The following is a 19,428-nucleotide window of genomic DNA, read 5'->3' as shown; positions in this document are numbered from 1 at the left end:
CCCAAAGTGTTGGGATTCCAGGAATCAACCCCAGCGCCTGGCCCCGGTTTTTTTTTTTTTTTTTTTTTTTTTTGAGATGGAGTCTTGCTTTGTTGCCCAGGCTGGAGTGCAGTGCACAATCTCAGCTCACAGTAGCCCCTGCTTCCCAGGTTCAAGTGATTCTTGTGTCTCAGTCTCCCAAGTAGCTGGGTTTACAGGTGCACACTACCACACCTGGCTAATTTCTGTATTTTTAGTAGAGACAGGGTATCACCGTTTTGGCCAGGCTGGTCTTGAACTCCTAACCTCAGGTGATCCGCCTGCCTCAGCCTCCCAAAGTGCTGAGATTATAGGCGTGAGCCTCTGTGCCTTAGCTTTTAAAAAATCATTTAAAAAATTTTAACAAAATAGAAAAAAAAGCTTTATAGAATAAAATATGTAAAGAAAGATTTTTTTTTAATTTTTTTATTTTTAGTAGACATAGGATTTCACCATGTTGGTCAGGCTGGTCTTGAACTCCTGACCTCAAATGATCTGCCTGCCTCTGCCTCCCAACGTGCTGGGATTATAGGTGTGAGCCACCATGCCTTGCCAAGAAAGAAAATATTTTTGTATAGCTGTACAATGCGTTTTTGTTGTAAGCTAAGTGTTATTACATAAGAGTCAAAGAGTTTATAAAATAGTAATAAAAAAAGATACAGTAAGCTAAAGGAAAGAAAAATATTCTTTTGTAGATTTAGTGTCGCCTAAGTGTCCAATGTGTATAAGGTCTACAGTAGTGTACAATAATGTCCTAGGTCACATTCACTCATTGACTCACTCAGAGCAACTTCTGGTCCTGCAAACTCCATTCATGGTAAGGGCCCTATACAGGTGTACCATTTTAAAATCTTTTAAATTGTGTTTTTACTGTTCCTTTTCTATGTTTAGATATGTTTAGATGCACAAATACTTACCATTGTGTTACCATATCCTGCAAGATTCAGTACAGTCACATGCCGTAGAGGTTTATAGCCCAGGAGCAACAGGCCATATCATACAGCCTAGGTATGCCATCTAGGTTTATGTAAGAGTCTGGACTCTGCTCTGTGATATATGCACAACAACAAAATCACCTGATGACACATTTCTCAGAGCTCGATCCCTCACTGAGCCATGTTTAATTGTATTATCCCTAGGGGATTGATGTGAGCATTAAAATTTGAGAAGCAATCCCTAGACTGGGGCTCTTCCTCCCTAGCCCAGATAGACAGAGTCACCCACTGCTTTGGGGGAAAGACGAAAACAAAGCAGGAAGAGGGATGCAAATTCCTGACTACTGAGTTTTTAAAAATCCACTTGCTTAAATGTGAGGCAGAAATCATTGTGCATTTACCTGCAGAACACATTTTTTTCTCTGCTCTCATATAAATTAAGACTCCACCACTGAGGGAGAGAGGAAGAAGAGGGACCATGGAGACAGGAGCTAAGTGAGATCAAGAGGCTCCAGGTCTTGGGAGTGATGCCATCCATCCCAGTGCCAGGGAGCCACATGGCTGCCCAGTTGTCCTCCTCATGGCCATCTGCTAGGGAACACTCTTGGTCATGTTGCCAGCCAATCAGACAGAAGGACTGAGGCTCTTCTGCAGCCAGAGAATTTGCTTTAGCCACTGTCTGACTACACAGACCCATGTGGGCCACAGCCCCCCGGAATAGAGTATGGGGCCCTAGATACCTTCAGAGGTAACGTGACCAAGAGGAAAAGCTCCATTAGGAACAAGACCTCACCATGTCAAAGACATCCACCAACCCAGTCTACACTTTTGATTTGGTTTCCCCCTTGCATGTCCCATTATGTGAAGAGAAGACTCTGGAACTTCCAACTTCATCCTTCATGGGAAAAAATGGAAATAATGAAAGTGACTTACTAGCACAATGGCTTGTCAGAGCTGGGAATGACCTTAGAGTCATTCATACCATAAAAAAGGATCTCTCCCTTCCATCTGTCCATCCTTTCTTCTATCTCTTCCTTCCATCTTTCCATCCATCCATCCATCCATCCATCCATCCATCCAGACTTCCATTAATTGGACAAGCATTCCTGTACTAGTCAGGAATCAGGCTAGGCACTGGGATCTATTGCTTGGCAAAAGCAGATACAGACCCTTCCCTGGAACCCCTGGCCCATTATTGTTTTGTCTCATTCAGCCACTCACCATCTACTGGAAGAAGGGAAACAGTGGATCTCTGAGCTCAGAAAAGTGTGACGGATTAGTTTTCCAAGAGATAAATTGGGAGAAGCATGCCTGCCTTTAAAAAGTCACTTGGCTAGCAATAGCTAACAGTTTTTAAGGTCTTGCTTTACGCTAAATGAAGAGAATGCGTTGAAGCATCACACTAAGCCCTATTACATAACATTTTAATCCTCACAACAACTTTTAAGAGTTGGTTGTATCATTAGTCCCATTTTACGGATGCATACACTGGGTCTTGGAAGGTTAAAAGACTTGCCCAACATGATTGAAACTAGTAAGCGGTAGAGCTGGGGTCTGAATCTGAGGCTCTACTTGGGATGGGAAACATGGTGTTGAAATACTGCAAGACAGCCACGTCCCTCCAGAGAGCCTGCTTCATAGACACACAAGCAGTGGAGTGGCACAGAACCTGGCTCAGAGGCCCACATTTGGGGTTTAATGCTCCAGGGTTGCCACCTTGAAACTCCTAATAATTATACCTTTGATTTTGGATTTTGTAAGCCGATTTTGATGGGACTGTGGAGCTGTCCTGCTGCTGCCTTTCCACCTGGTCATCTCCCCAGGATGAGTTCTCTGTCACTCGTTCCTGTGCCCCATAACATCCTGATACTGCTTGGCCTCACTCTCTTTCTGTCTCTTTCTCTGCCACTCCCCAGTGACTTCAGCCACCCCCACCACCAGGTGTCCCCAGGCATTGTCCAATGATTGATGCTGCCCTCCATCCCCAACAGAGGCCTAGGCACTGGCGTGGGAAGAGTGAACTTGGGTGCACGCACTTAGTGGCATCTAGGAGCAAGATATGGTTGCACCTCGGCATGCCTGGTGAACAGCTTGGCAGGAGCGAGCCTCTGCCCACCTGATCCATACCAGTGTGCCCAGCATGGAGGCTGCAATCCTTGAACATTGCCTATCCACTGCGGGTTGGGGTAGCCAGCCAGTGGGAAGGGGAGATTGGCTCCTCTGCCCTTGGCTGGGGTGCAGGCATCAGTCTGGTGGCTGCTGGGAGGAGGAGCCTGGCAGGTGGGACTGAGGGCTGGCAAGTGCAGAGTCACAGGATTCCCAGTACCTGTGACAGTCACACTGTCTGTGTGAGTATTCTTTTGCCTGAGGAGATGGCACATTAAATAACAAATAAAAACTCAGAAGTGGGAGAGAGAAAAGGAACAAGAGACAGACAGACAGTAAAAGAGTAGAAGAGAAAGAGACAGACAGTAGAAGAGTAGAAGAATGGAGAAAGTTTTCTATTTCAGTTCCTTTGATGGCACCTTTATCCTGATTTATGAACAAGAGGTCCTGTGTTTTTATTTTGCACTGGACCTTACAAATGATGTCACTGGGCCCCAAAATGCACCGCAGACTGCTGTGCCAGCAGTGAGGGTCCTTCACCCACTAAACCTCCAAGATAACCTTTTCTCACTCCCCTCCCAAAAAGGACAGACTGTTCCTTTAAAAGGAGCCCACCCTACCCCTGCCCCTTCTAAATCTCAGTGCTCCAATTTGGAAACTTCTGTCAGGCTAGGTCTACGTGCATTCCATCTGTCTAGCTTCTTCAGGTTCATTCCCTTGTATGTTACTTTACTTAGCTTTTAATGCTTATATTTGTTGGGTGCTTGCCATGTTAAACCCTTTATACAGAATGTCTCATTTAATTCTCACAGCAGCCCTGTGACGTACATGCTACTATTATGTCCATGTTGCATACGGGAAAACTGAAGCTTGAGAGGCTAAAGGGTTAGCCCAGTGAAAGTGAGGACATTTTGGCAGTCTCTTTGCATGTCCTTCGTCTGTTCAGCCCAGCATGCCTTGCACTTGCTGTCTTTGCCGAAAGTTTCCATTTGATAAGGTAGCCTTTCTTCTCATTCCCTTCTAGGGCCAGACTAGCTTCATGGAACTTAAAATTCATGGATTTTTAGCGTCATTCTTAACACATTTCAGAGGTGCCTGGGATTTGCCCTGGACAAGCTTCCTGGAGTTAGAAGGACTGGCTGCTGGTCCTGGGAAACACTTTCTGGAAAGAGGAGATACTGGGAACACATGAAAAAAAAAAAAAAATTGGGAATATATGGCTTGGGCGAGACATTTCAAATATCACCCCTCCATGCCATCAACAGGCAATGACTTAGTTCCAGCTGTCTAGTTATTTACCAAAGGAAGTCTGCTGCAGGTAGGCACACTGGAGACTTTCTTCTGTGGGCCTTTCATTGCCAGGAGGCACCCAGAGAATATACAGGTTACAAGCTCCATCACCTCAAGCCAACTTGCAGAGGGAGAGCTGAATAGAGCTCTCTTTGGAGGCCAAGCCAGGATTACAGTAATTGCAGGCCGGCTGCTGGCTCTCTGGCGGCAGTGCCCGGTGGAGGCTGCCAGCTGGCCTTGCTAATTACCTGTCGCCCAGGATAGGGAGGAGAACACGAGAAAGGACTGACGAGGCCCAGACAGAAGGCACTGGAGCATGGCAGGCTGGCATCTCCAGGATCCAGGCCTCCCAGCCGGCCCCATGGCTATGGCTCTGCTGTTGCAGAGAATGACTTGGCATGTTTCTACCTTGTTCCTCCCAAACAGCTCCCTCGCGCAGGCCTGCCCGTCTCCCCTTCAGAGCAATAAATCTCTCTGGCCTAGAGTTTTCCCTGGGACACTACAGGAATTGCTGACAGTGGGGTTTTGGGCAGAAGCTCAGAGAAGGCGAGAGAAAGAAACCCTTTCTAGACTAGGGCTGTTCAATTTAACATAAGCCACAAATGTAAATTTAATTTTTTTTGTAGCTATATTAAAAGAAAAGGTAAAAGAAACAGGTGATGTTAATTTCAATAATACAGGTATCTTTTATTTAGCTCAATATATCTAAAATATTATTTCAACATGTAATAATGTTTTTAAAGTATTGAGATATTTTACATTATTTTCTTGGTACCAAGTATTGAAAATTCAGTGTGTATTTTACATGTTAGAGCACATGTCCATTAGGGCTAGCCCATAGCCACACAGGGCCAGTGACTACCATGTTGGCCAGCACAGCTTCAGATGCAATGGAAAATACAATTCAAAGCATACTTACTGGCTTTCTTTAGCCATATTTGGGTTTTGTCCCCAAACTTCCAGTCTTTCTTCTGAACTTGACGTTTGCTCTCCAAGCCTCAGATCCTTGCTCCTCCCTGCGTGGACCAAGGACAACAGCACTGACATTCACTTTGGAGCTTGGTCAAAATGCAGAATATCAAGTTCCCACCACGACCTACTGCATCAGAGTCTGCATTTCACTAAGATCTCCAGGTGACTTGAATAGTCAGTTTGAGAAGTCTTGCTCTAGACTTCTCCCTCTTCCCCTTGTTCCTCCTGATTGCATTTGAACTGGTGCACCTGGTAATGCACTTCAATCATGGGCTCCTTTTCGCCTGGATTCCTTTGTCCATCTTCCAAACCTTTGGCTTTTGCCAGATGTAGATGACACATGCATTATCTGCTTCTGTCTCTAGGCTGCAGAAAGGCAAAAGTGGAAATTATCAACCACAAGTGAAAATGACAACTTCTTCACCACTTATTTGATACTTGCTATGAGCCAGGCCCCATGCTCGGCACTTTGCATGCATAATCTCACAGAATTCTCAGTGGGTTTTAGAACCTGGTGCATTATTACATACATTTTAGAAACAAAGCCCAGAGACTAACATCCACACACAGCTAATTTCTGATGGAGTGAGGATGAAACCGTGGATCTGCCTGGTTGGAAAGCCCACATACTTTGACTAGGTTCAAATTAAAGTTGTTTTAATGTGGGTGGTGGCAAACACGGGTGTATGAGTCTGCTCTCACGCTGCTGATAAAGATATACCCGACACTGGGTAATTTATAAAGAAAAAGAGGTTTCATGGACTCAAGTTCCACGTGTCTGGGGAGGAGGCCTCACAGTCATGGTGGAAGGCAAAACACACGTCTCACATGGCAGCAGGCAGGAGGGAGATGTGCAGGGAAACTCCCCTTTATAAAACCATCAGATCTCGTGAAACTTATTTACTATCACGAGAACAGCATGGGAAAGACCCACACCCCATGATTCAATTACCTCCCACCAGGTCCCTCCCACACCACGTAGGAATTGTGGGAGCTACAATTCAAAATGAGATTTGGGTGGGGACACCGCCAAGCCATATCAGTGGGGGTACTTACTCTTGTTCAGAAAGCCTCTCATTCTGATTTGTCCATTTTCCATGGTCTTCCTCACAATGGTAGCTACATACTTTGTTGTTTTTGAACATCCACCTCACCAACCTGACCTTCTGAAGATAACTTCTCCTTCTAAGGGAAACTTGAAACCATCTCACATGAATGTCCTCAGTTTCCCTCTTCTCAGTCTCAAAATCTCCATGTGTCTGCTTTGCCTTGATTTGGCTTTGTTTCATGGCTTCCCAGGCAACCTTCTGACTTTGGAATTGCAAGCTGGCTTCAACCAGGCATTTTCCTGTGGGGGAGGAGAAATGCTGCTAAGGCTATATTAGTATTTCTGAGCCTGCCTGGCAGCTGGTGTAAATTCACTTACTGTAAGTTCACAATTCGCATTCTGATTTATATCCCAGAACTTGGGGCATGGTTAATGTGATTCTTTAGTGTGGCTTTTTAAAACCATATCTCCATGCTGGGTCAGCTTAGAGAGTTGCATATCTCCCAGAGAGAATTTGGAGGCACATAGATAAAGACCCAGGTGAAGATCCTGCCACGGGGCTCCAGCTGAGCAGTGGGCTGAACAACTTTGCTGTCATTGCTCTTTCTCTCTGTATATGGCACAGGGGCTCTCTGATAGGGCTTCTAACACGTAGAGTCTTCTATTGTCATTGGCTGGATAAACTGGTATTGCCAGCTAGGTTTTAAAGTCTCTAAGGTATGGGCCACAGCCTTTGCTATATAGAAGGAATTGGACGAATGCTTCTGAATGAATACCTAGCTGTCTTAGTTTGGGTCCCCCCAGAAATGGTCTCTAAGACAAGGATTAGAGTGGAGACGGTTTGAGATTTGGGAAGGAAGGGGACATTAGGAGGCAGGTCAAGGTGAAGAGAAGGAGGGGATAAAAGTTAATAAAGGGTATGTTTTCAAGCTAGCTACTCCTGTGGGTGACTGGAGCTTAGTCCCACTGAAGAAACTGTAGGAGTCAGTGTAGAAATGTGCCTCTGAGCTATCCTGCTCCAAGGGTGAGGGGGCTAGGGTATTTATACACCAACTCCTATTAGTAATTGGTTGAGGGCTGCTCTCAGGGGCTTCTGTCAGGAAGAGAAAGCTCCCAGGCAAAGAAACAGAGGTGCCAGCAGTTGGAAGTATGCACAAAAGTGGTAAGAATGAGGGGTACAGGAGGGTCCTGACAATGTCTGCCATGGCAGACTAGATTAATAAACCTCTTGCCATAACCAAGTCAAGAGGGAATAAGCTAGCTCTTGCCCTTTGATACCTAGCTCTTGAATTCCTTTCAGTCATTTCTGGTGTTCATTTTTAACCAGGTATCACTCGTATTAAAATGTTGGAATGAGCTGAGTCACAGGCAGTTGGCCTAGATGGCAACTTGTTCCAGACCCTGACCTACAAATGCCTTTGGATAGATCCCTGGAAAGGCATGGCTCCAAATCTCTCTCTCTTGGTTTCTGTTGGCTGGCTGGTAGGCACAGCAGTTAAGTCAGGCTCTATGTGAATGTTGGGATCCTGTCCCTCTCCTGTCCCATGTGTTCCAACTTGACCAGTCAAGACCGGCTGGGCAGACACACAATCCAACTCAAAAATACCAGCATTAATCAGTTTCTTGGTGTCTCTGTTTTGGGGGCAGAAATGACTTTTGGGGAAAGGAATCTATCCTGGGGGAAGGAGTGTAGAAGAAATTTCTATTATCTGCCTACACCTATCTGTATACACTCTCTATCTATCTATCTATCTATCTATCTATCTATCTATCTTATCATGCTGCTGATAAAGACATACCCAAGGCTGAGAAATCTATAAAAGAAAGAGTTTTAACTGGAATTAAAGTTCCACATGGCTGCGGAAGCCTCATAATCATGACGGAAGGCAAGGAGGAGCAAGTCACATCTTACATGGATGGTGGCTGGTAAAAAATGAGAGAGCTTGTGCAGGGGAATGCTTTTTTTCAAAACCATCAGATCTTTTGAGACTTATTCACTATCAAAATAACAGCACATGAAAGACTTGCCTCCATGATTCAGTTCCCTCCAACCAGGTCCCTCCCACAACACGTGAGAATTCAAGATGAGATTTGGGTGGGGACACAGCCAAACCATCTATCTATATCTATTATCTATCTATCTATCTATCTATCTATCTATCTATCTATCTATCTATCTATTATCTATCTATCTATCTATCTATCTATCTATCTATCTGTCTGTCTATCTATTTATCTATCTATCTATCTATCTAATTTTAGAAGGGACATTGCAGAGCAAGGATGGGAGAAATATGTGTCTTGTCAGTGGTTGAGAAATCCCACAGGATGGGAGGATTTGACAGTTTCAAAGGTTGACACCTCATTTTGCCAAAATCAGTCTAGATGGGTCTGAATTTGGGTCAGTTTTCTTTCTAGAATGTTGATATTAATATCACCCTGTGAATACATTCCATACACTCCAAGGCCTTTTAATCTTTTTAGTATTCTATGCATTCAAAGGAAGAGAGAGAGAGAAAAGAGGGAAAGAAAAGGTAAGAGAAAGGGTAAAATTGAAGTTCTGATGAAAATGCAAACATGGCACATCCCTTTAAAAGAGAATGAGGCAGCAGGTTCATTGGTTTTCCACAGTGCCACAGAGCTCCAGGCCTTTGTTCATTCATAACTCTTCAGAAACAAGATTCTTTTATTGGAGTGAACTGTTCCTCACTGGATGGATCTCAAATTCCAAGCCAAGTGAATGTGACTATAGGGGAAAGAGTGTTCACTGCAGAAGAATGAAGAGCCCAGTGCAAACCAAGGAGGCTCAGGACATCATTGATTCAATATTTTTTCAACTGTACTGACTTAACTAGGCAGAAGAGGCCTCTTCCCTTATCATTCTGAATCAAGGGCTTGAAGTCAGTTCATTAATTCACTTTTTCACTCCTTCATTTATTCATTCATTCAGTATTTATTGAGCATCTACTCTATTATGGATTTAGTGATGAATAACAAAGCCAGGTTGCCTGCCTTCGTAGAGTTTATATTCTAGTGGTAGTGGGAAATAGGAAATAAGGAAGTTAAATAAGTGCAGTAATTTCAGATTGTGGCAGGTGCTATGAAGGGAATAAAACAATGGTGCAGTAGATGTTAATCAGTCAGGGTGGTATGTTATATAAAGTGGTGTTCTCATGATCTATTACTATGTAACAGATCACTTCAAAACTTAATAGTCAAAACAAACATCGCTGCTCCATGGAGTGTCAGCTAGGGAGGCTCAGCTAGGGCTGGCTCATTCACGTGGCTAGCAAGTTGGTCCTGGTTGTGAACTGAGAACTCAACCTGAACTGCCTGACACCCATGGGTTTTAGTACTTTCCATGTGGTTGCTTGAGCTTCTTTACAGCGTGATTGTTGGGTTCTAAGAGTTAGTATTCCAAGAGACAAAGTGGAAGCTGCAAAGCTTGATATAATCTAGACTTGAAAATCTCCATACTTTACTTTTGCTGCATGTGACTGTTTGAACGAGTCACTGAGGCCAGCCTAGATTAATGGAGAGGGGAACAGACTCCACAGGTGGTCTGGAGGATCTCTCTGAGGTGATGATTTTGAAACTATTAATATATCTTGAAGAATGACTTAAGTACCAACTAGGTAAAAAGCACTAGGTAGGGCTTCTAGGCAGAAAGAACAGCAAATGCCAAGGCCAAGAGGAAGAAAAGAAGATGGCATGACTGCAGGATGGTTTGTTGAAAGGCCACTATGACTGCAGCACTGTGAGCTGGAGAAGCTTAGTGGTAGATTGAGTTGAAAAGATAAGCAGTGGCCGGGTGATGTAGCCCACATTAAGGAGTGCAGATTTTATTCTAAGTGTGGTGAGAAGCCCTTCAAGGATTTTTAAACAGGAGTGACAGGATCTAATTTACTTTTGAGAATTTACATTGACAGCTATATTAACTTGCTAGGGCTTCCATAAAAAATACTACAAACTGGGTGGCTTAAACAACAGAAGTTTATTTTCTCATAGTCTGGAAGTTGGAAGTTCAAGATCAAGGTGTCGGCAAATATGATTTATTGGGGCCGCTCTCCTTGGCTTGCAGATGGCCATCTTCTCACTGTGCCCTCACATGATCTTTTCTCTGTGTGCATGCATCCCTGGATGTCTTTCTGTGTGTCAAAATCCCTCTGATCAATATGCTGGCTGCTATTTGAGAGGGCCATCCTCTGGCCAGCCTGGCTCTGGAATATTTCTGCACAATCTATCACAGAATGCAATGGTGCATAAAGTGGTCCATCTGTCCAAAGGGGTGTATTAGTCAGTTTTCACGTTGTTCATAAAGGCATACCTGAGACTGGGCAATTTACAAAAGAAAGAGGTTTAATTGGACTCACAGTTCCACGTGGCTGGGGAGGCCTCACAATCATGGCAGAAAGCAAGGAAGAGCAAGTCACATCTTACGTGGATGATGGCAAGTAAAGAGAGCTTGTGGAGGGAAACTTCCCTTTTTAAAAACCACCAGGTCTCATGAGGCTTATTCACTATCACAAGAACAGCACAGGAAAGACTTGCCCCCATGATTCAATTATCTCCCACTGGGCACCTCCCATAACACGTCGGAATTCGAGATGAGATTTGGGGGGGGACACAGCCAAACCATATCAAAGGGCTAAGGAAAAAAACATATCTTATTTTAACCTCCACTTTATACTTTCCCTATCCTCATGCAATGGACTAACTTAGAGGTGGAGAAGGGAAGATTTGCCAATTACTACCAAGGGAGTTAAAAACTTGAAAGCAGCAAAAGAGGGGTATTTTTGATGTTCAGGCTTTCTTAAGCAAGGCCACATTGTGCTCAGAATAAATTACACAAGACAGAAGGAGAGAAAAGTTATAGGCTAAATACTATTTAACTAGTGGGGGTGAGGTTAGGAAGACAGAGTTGGAAGAACAACCTCATCAGGATCTTAGGGAGTGAAGTTTCTCTGGCACACAAGGCAGAAATTTGGTGGTATAAAATATGTCCGAAAGTGTTTGGCAGTCCTCCTAATTTCCACCCCCGACTTGAGTGTGGGACTGGACTTAGTGATTTACTTCTAACCAATAGATATAATGGGACTGATCATGTATGACTTCCAAGACTAGATCATAAGACACATTTAAGCTTTCTTCTTTCTTATATCACTAATTCTGGGAAAAGCCAGGTGCCATGTGACGAGGATACACCAAACAGTATATGGAGAGGCCACATGGTGAGAAATTGAGGCCTTCCACCAACAGCCATGTGCTTCTCCTGCCCCAGTCAAACCTTCAGTTGACCATAGACCCAGCTGGCATCTTGACTGCAACTACATGAGAGACCCTAAGCCAGAGCCCAGCTATGTCTCAAATTCCTAATCCACAGAAATTGTGGAGATAGTAAATATTTTTTTGTGTTAAGCCACTAAATTGTAGAGGTAATTTTTTGTGCTACAATAGATAATTATTTGATTATTAGTGGGGGTGGGGAGATAGAACAGGAAGACTCCATCATGAAGATTTTAGGAAGCAAAATTGCTCTAGCACGTGACATATAACAGGGATCAACATTTCTTGATCCCTGTTACCAAATTGAAACACAATGATGGGGAAACTCTACAGTATTAGCTACAGAAGTCTCATGGAACCAGAATTTCTGGGTCAAAAGATAACTCAGAGCATTGAAAAATCTTCATTTTTTCCCCCTAATGCATAGGGAAACCTAGGTTGAGAAAAAATAAGTGATTTTCCTGAAGTTCTTTTATCCAGTTTAACCAGTTAAACTCCTGGTTTAAGTTGGAGGCAACAGGCAAATTCTGCAAAGTTATTGATATCAGGAATTTCCAGCTGGCCTAGGTAATAATGTTTTCTGCACATCACCAATATTGAGGGCTCTCAAACATATTTACAATACCCAGGAGACAAAGCTGTCTGTGGAATTACAATTCAATATCAATATGTAAAACGGATTTGTTGTTTAAGGAAAATTGTGACAATCTTTCCTTAAGCAAGTTGTAAGTCTCCAAGACATAGCAAGTGTTGACTCATATTCAGCGGCTTCATGTAAACAATTTGCTTGCCATCTGACAACTCTAGCCTTCAATAGGCTCTGGCATGCAAAGACTGGTTAAGGAAAACCTCTAGACTGGAGATGTCCCGTGGAGATTCCCCAGCTATTAAGCTTATTCTTCAGCTATTGAGAAGATTGCTTTTCTGAAACAATAATTTTTTTGCCATTACTTTTAATGGCAAAAACTACAATTACTTTTACACCAACCTAATAATAAGGGTTGGTCTGACTTTATGGAGTCCTGGATCATTTCCATTTGGTGATGTTCAGACTTTCTTAAGTTCCATGCCTTAAGCACTTTTTTTGAGCAAGCAAATAGACACCTTTATACCAATTTGATACCCAGAAATACTCAAGTAGAAGCTTCTTCAAAGATCTGCTCTGCTTTCTCTATCCATCACTGTCTTTTTATAAGTAGTAACCTGGAGATCTATAAACTTGACTTTTGTACATCACTGTGCACAACCCAGCTTCTGTCCTCCTCTCCCACTCAATCAGGTACCACTGTACCCCTCGATCACTCCACTGCAGACACATTGACCTCCCTTTTGTTCCTAAAATAAGACAGGTTCCTTCCCATCTGAGAGCCTTTCCATCTGTTTTTCTTTCCATCTGGAATATTCTCACCTCATGGCTCATAGAATGGCAGTTTAATGCTCAGTGTTTCAATGTTCACGTCTCAATTCAAATGTCCCCACCTCTTAGAGAAGCCTTTCCTGTGTGGGCACCTCTCCCCTTCCCATCTGTGACAGTCAGTTGTATGTGTCAGCATGGCTAGACTATAGCCCCCAGTTATTCAATGGAGCACTAGTCTAGGTGTTGCTGGAAAGGTATTTTGTGGGTATGATTAAAGTCCATCATCTTTCAGTATGGAAAATTATTCTCCATAGTCTGGGTGGACCTGACCCAATCAGCTGAAAGGTCTTAAAAATAGAATTGAGGTTTCTCTGAGGAAGATGAAATTCTGTCTTTCAACAGCAGATTCAGCTGTGCTCAAGATTTCCAGCCCATCCTTCCTGATGACCAGTTCTACAGATTTTAGACTGGCCTAGCCAGCCCCTATACCTGCTCGAGACAATTCTTCGCAATCAATCTCTTAATATATTCCACTGGTTCTTTTTCTGTGGTGGAGCCCTGTGTGATATAGCACTCCAGTTACTCCATTTATTTTCTTAGTGCTTGGGTTGCCTGAGTTAGCTAGTAAAAATACAATATTGCAGCTAGCATGCAATACTTGGGATGTACACATACTAAAATAATTTGATGTTTATTTGAAATTCAGATTTAACTGGACATCCTGTATTTCAGGGGTTCCCAACTCCCCATAAGGAACTGGGTCACACAGCAGGAGGTGAACAGCAGGTGAGCGAGCAAAGCTCCATCTGTGTTTGCAGCCACTGCCCATTGCTCGCATTATCACCTGAGCTCTGCCTCCTGTCAGATCAGCAGCAGCATTAGATTCTCATAGGAGTGCGAACCCTATTGAGAACTGCGTATGTGAGGGATCTAAGTTGCAAGCTCCTTATGAGAATCTAATGCCTGATGATCTGTCACTATCTCCCATCACCTCAGATGGGACTGTCTAGTTGCAGGAAAACAAGCTTAGGGCTCCCACTGATTCACATTATGGTGAGTTGTAGAATGTACAATGTAATAATAATAGAAATAAAGTGCACAATAACTGTAATGCACTTGAGTGATCCCAAAACCATCCCCCCAGGGCCCCCGCCCTTGGTCTGTGGAAAAATTGTCTTCCACAAAACTGCTCCCTGGTGCCAAAAAGTTTGGGGACTGCTGCTGTATTTGATCTGATGACCCTACTTAGTATTTATCACAATTTTAACTTATTGTTATTATTATTATTATCATTATTGAGACAGAGTCTCACTCTGCCACCCAGGGTGGAGTGCAGTGGCATGATCTCAGCTCACTGCAACCTCTGCCTCCTGGGTTCAAGCAATTCTCACGCCTCAGCCTACCAAGTAGCTGAGATTACAGGCGTGTGACACCACACCTGGCTCATTTTTTGTATTTTGGTAGAGGAAGGGGTTTCACCATGTTAGCCAGGCTGGTCTTGAACTCCTGNCTTCCACAAAACTGCTCCCTGGTGCCAAAAAGTTTGGGGACTGCTGCTGTATTTGATCTGATGACCCTACTTAGTATTTATCACAATTTTAACTTATTGTTATTATTATTATTATCATTATTGAGACAGAGTCTCACTCTGCCACCCAGGGTGGAGTGCAGTGGCATGATCTCAGCTCACTGCAACCTCTGCCTCCTGGGTTCAAGCAATTCTCACGCCTCAGCCTACCAAGTAGCTGAGATTACAGGCGTGTGACACCACACCTGGCTCATTTTTTGTATTTTTGGTAGAGGAAGGGGTTTCACCATGTTAGCCAGGCTGGTCTTGAACTCCTGGCCTTAAGTGATCCACCCGTCTCAGCCTCCCAAAGTGCTGGGATTACAGGCGTGAGCCACCATGCCCCAACTGAACTTACCTTACTTCTTGATATGCTTACTTATATATTGTCCATCTCCCCATCTAGTCTGGAGGTTCCATGAGGATGGGGACCTTATATGTCAATTTTATGGCTATCTCCCATTTCCTGAAACAGTGTCTGGAAATGAATAGGTCTTTAGTAGATATTTATTAAGTGAATTAATAAATGAATATATTATGTCACCTGTATGGTTATGCTTTCTGTTTTGAGAGGCCCAAATCACCCTCCACATGTAGAAACTGGGTTTCTGTTTTTCAACAGTTGAATCAGTGCTTCAAACGATAGCATCAAAGTGTGTGGTCTATTGGCTAAGGGTTCCCTTTCTCACACTGCTGTTGTTGTCTGCCCAGGAAAGTGTTGGTTTGTGTGATTATTTGACTATTTTAGGAGGTCATTTCTCTTATTATTTTGTAAAAATGAACAGAAAATGGAAAAACAAAAGTACTGATAGTGGTGATAAGATTCTTGTCTCATAAACTTAGTATAATCACACCACAAAATAAATCACAAGACAAGCCAAATGCAGCAAATCTTCAGCCCTGATCAGAAGCACATAGAACTCAGGCTGCCTGGCTGTAGAATCATGCAAGCAGAAAAAGGAGCAATAATAAGAACCTGCATGAAGTCCAGAATGGAATTAGGAATTTTTTTCTTTTAGCATCTGGAGGCAGAAATCACTTTTAACAAGTGAATCTATTGTTTGATTTGGGGCATTGGCTTTTTGTTCTGCCTGTAATTTAAGCCTCAGCTCAAGTGTCACCTCTTCCCTAAAGACTTTCCAGTTCCTTGTCCCTCAGTCCCACCCCTGAGAACCATTTCTTTGTCCTCTTCCCCGTGCTCCCAGGAGTGTGTGGTTTGAAACCATTTTAAGTATGTGTTTTCACTCTCCTTTTAATTTTACTCACCTACTATAGTTGTCTCCTCCTTTAAATAGCAAATTCCTTGAAAATAGGAAATGCTTTACACCCCCTTCCTGCAAATACCCCAAACTCCATTACAGGGAGCTCAGTGCTAGCGTGGAAGTTAATGTGGACTTGATGTTAAAAGCCTGGGTTTGGAACCCAGTTCTGCCATTTGAAAACTGTGTGTCCTTTGATATATAATTACATTCCTCTCCAAGACTCAGTTTCCTCATCTGTCAAATGGGAACACAACTATCTACTGAGAGGTTTACATGGGTTACTATTGGGGAACAATCGTTGGAACTGTAAAATGCCAGCACCATGGAAGGTCTTAATGATGTCAGTCTAAGCAGAAACAATAATCAAAAATGTTGGTTGAATGAATGTCTTTGTTAGCTCGAAATCTCAAGAGTTGAAAAAGAATATCAAGATATCTCTATATAAGAATACAGAATTTTTACATAGGCAGGAATGTCTCTGGATTCTGATGGAATAGGCCCCTCCCCTCTACTTTCACCCTTCTACCAAGTGGGATCGAATATATCTGCTCCTGAACAAATTCTGTCCTGACCTGGCCCAGTGCCTTAAGCCTTCACCATTACTCCTGTAGGATGACACGTTCTGTTCATTGCCTCTGGGCTGAAATCAGTGGGCCTCTAGACAGGCTTAGTAGGTCAAGTTGGGGTGAAGAAAAAGCCATGCATTTGGGGCCTGCCGGCAAAGCCTTCTACAGCCCTGCTACCTACCACCTACTTGATCCCCCACCCCAACATTCTATAATTCAACCTTTCTTAGCTTCAGTTTTCTCATCTAGGAGTCATGCATGATAAGCACACACTCCCTCATAAGATTACTAAGGCACAGTTTCTCAACCTCAGCACTATCAACATTCTGGTTAGATAATTCTGTGTGTGTGTGTGTGTGTGTGTGTGTGTGTGTGTGTGTGTGTAGGGGGAGTACCCTGTGCATTGCAAGATGTTTATCGGCATCTCTATTCTCCAGCTACTAGATGCCAGTAGCACCTTCTACCAGTTGTGACAATCAAAAACATCTCCAAATATTCCCTGGGAAACAAAATTGCCCATAGTCAGGAAACACCGCAGTAAGGATTACACTCAGTAATTCCTGTGTGAGCCTTTGTAAATCTGAGAGCCCAATACAAGTGTTAGTTTTAATTATTTTGCTCTGATTTCAGAGAAAATTAAATTTCCCTCTTCTTTGAGTCCTTAGCTCTTAAAAAATAATAACAGATAGCAATAATTGAATACTTGTGATGTGGTAGGCTCTGGTATTGTCTTATTTTGCACATAAGAAAACTAAGCCTCTGAGGGGCATGCCCAAGAATACAGGAGTAAGTAGTCAAGGCAAAATTTGAACCACAATGTATGTCCAATGAGTCTAAACCCATGCTCTCAACTTGCATTTGTTATTTATTGCTGTATAACAAATTATCACAACTTAGCAGCTTAAAAGAGCATACATTTGTTTTCTCACTGTATCTGTAGGTAAAGAACCTGGGCACAACTTAGGAGGTCCTTTGAATAACTACAATGAATGTTTTGGCCAGGACTGAGGTCTCATTTGAATGCTCGGCTGGGGAAAGAGCTACTTTCCAGTTCACATGGCTGTTGGCAGAATCCAGTTGTTTTTAGGTTGTCAGACAGAGCCTCAGGTCCCTACTTGCTGTCAGTTGGAGGTCACTCTCAGTTCCTTGCCAGATGAGCCTCACTGTAGAATAGCTCACAACATGGCAATTTGCTTCATTATGTCTAGCAAAGGAGAGAGACTGTTAGCAATATGGACATTGCCATTTTATGTAACATAATCATGCAAGTGATATGTTATCACCTTTGCTATATTCTATTGGTTAAAAGCAAGTTGCTTGGCCAACCCACTGTCACACAGTGGGATCACAGGGGCATACATACCAGGAGATGAGGATGTTTGAGGCCATCTAAGAGTCAGTCAACCACTCCATGCTGTCCTGCCTCCTCCTTAGCCCACTTATTACAAATGTATAAGCCTGTTTCAGCTACTAGCCCAAGTGCTGTTTTTAGGGTTTTGTTTTTGCTTTGCAGATTGTCTCCATCTTCTCAGGCTGCAATAACAGAATACCATAGACTGAATAGCTTAAACAACAGACAATTCTTTCTCACATTTCTGGAGGCTGGGAGATCCAAGATCTGGTGCCTACTGATTCATTTTCTGATGAGGGCTTTTGGCTTGCATATAGACACCTTCTTGCTGTGTCTTCAGACAGCAGAGAGAGAAAGAGAGAGAGAGAGAGAGAGAGAGAGAGATCTCACCCTTCCTCATCTTATAAAGCCACAAATCCTGTGATGAGGGTTCCATGCTCATGACCTCATCTAAATCTAATTATCTCCCAAAGGTCCCATCCCCAAATACCAGAGAGAGAGATGTTGATTCTTCTAGAATAGGAGATACATACACACACACACACACACACACACACACACACACACACACACACATCAGAGTCTTGCTCTGTCACCCAGGTTGGAGTGCAGTGGCATGATCACTGCTCACTGCAACCTCAACCTCCCTGGCTCAAGAAATCCTTCCGACTTCAGCCTCCTGAGTAGCTGGGACTACAAATATGTGCCACCATGCCTGGCTAATTTTTATATTTTTTATAGAGATGTGATTTGGCCATGTTTCCCAGGCTGGTCTCGAACTTTTGAGCTCAAGTGATCTACTTACCTTAGCCTCTCAAAGTGCTAGGATTACAGGTGTGAGCCACCCCTCCCAGCCTGGAATAAGCATCTTTTTTATATACCTGTCTTGGAACCTAAGCCAAGGCTTGGTACTTGGTAGGTATCAGAAACTGTAGGCTGAGTGAATGAAAAACACAGGCATAGGAACAGAGGAAAAAGTTCCAAGAGATTGGGACCCAGGACTGATAAACATTAATGGGGGTTGGGGAGTCACTCTGAAATAAGGAAAATGGAAGTCTGCCTGAGTAGAGCAATATGACAGAAACATGGGCTTTGACATTCAGTAAAGTAGACTGTTGAATCAATCTCTGCAAGCATCATTTTCTCTCTTGCAAGTGGTAATATTGTTGATACCTACCTCAAAGTGGTGTTGTGAGGACTGGAGAAGGTAATGCATGAAAGCCCCTAACATAGTTTATGTTTAGATCAGTGGTTGGAAAAATCTGTATTAGTCTCCTTTGCTGCTATAACAAATGGCCACAAACACAGTGGGCTTAAAACAATGTAAATTTATTATCCTATAGCTCTGGAATCAAAATACTGGGCTAAAATCAAGGTGTCAGCCTATCTTCCTTTTGGAGGCTCTAGGCGAAAATCTGCTTCCTTGCTTTGTCAAGCTTCTAGAGACTGCCCGCATTCCTTGACTGTGGACCCTTCTTCCAGCTTCAAAGCCAGAAGTGTGGCATCTTCTCTTTTCTCTGACTTTAGCTTCCATCCTTACATTTTTCTCTTATTCTGATGCTTCTGCTTATCTCTCAAAAGTACTCTTCTGATTACATTGGGCCCACCAGGATAAGCTCCCCATCTCAAGATCCTCAACCTAATCACATCTGCAGAATTCCTTTTACAGT

General features: G+C 43.2%; 1 long non-coding RNA gene across 3 annotated transcripts in view; it reads right to left on the bottom strand.

The window, feature by feature from the left end:
* Positions 1-19,428, bottom strand: part of LOC108542245 (uncharacterized) — a 44,423-nt gene that overhangs the window by 17,218 nt on the left and 7,777 nt on the right. The window contains exons 2-4 of one of the 3 annotated variants that reach the window (XR_001889204.1): positions 17,771-17,940; positions 6,378-6,669; positions 5,269-5,687 (exon numbers count right to left, since the gene is read on the bottom strand). This is a non-coding gene — a long non-coding RNA (uncharacterized LOC108542245). Of the gene's footprint in view, positions 1-5,021; positions 5,688-6,377; positions 6,670-17,770; positions 17,941-19,428 lie in introns of those variants that run through there. The other 2 variants (XR_001889202.1, XR_001889203.1) reach the window with 2 other exon arrangements.

This window comes from Rhinopithecus bieti, unplaced genomic scaffold (assembly GCF_001698545.2).
Source record: "Rhinopithecus bieti isolate Rb0 unplaced genomic scaffold, ASM169854v2 scaffold_21542, whole genome shotgun sequence".
Taxonomy (NCBI): Eukaryota; Metazoa; Chordata; class Mammalia; order Primates; family Cercopithecidae; genus Rhinopithecus; species Rhinopithecus bieti.
This window is presented reverse-complemented; position numbering and strand designations above follow the sequence as displayed.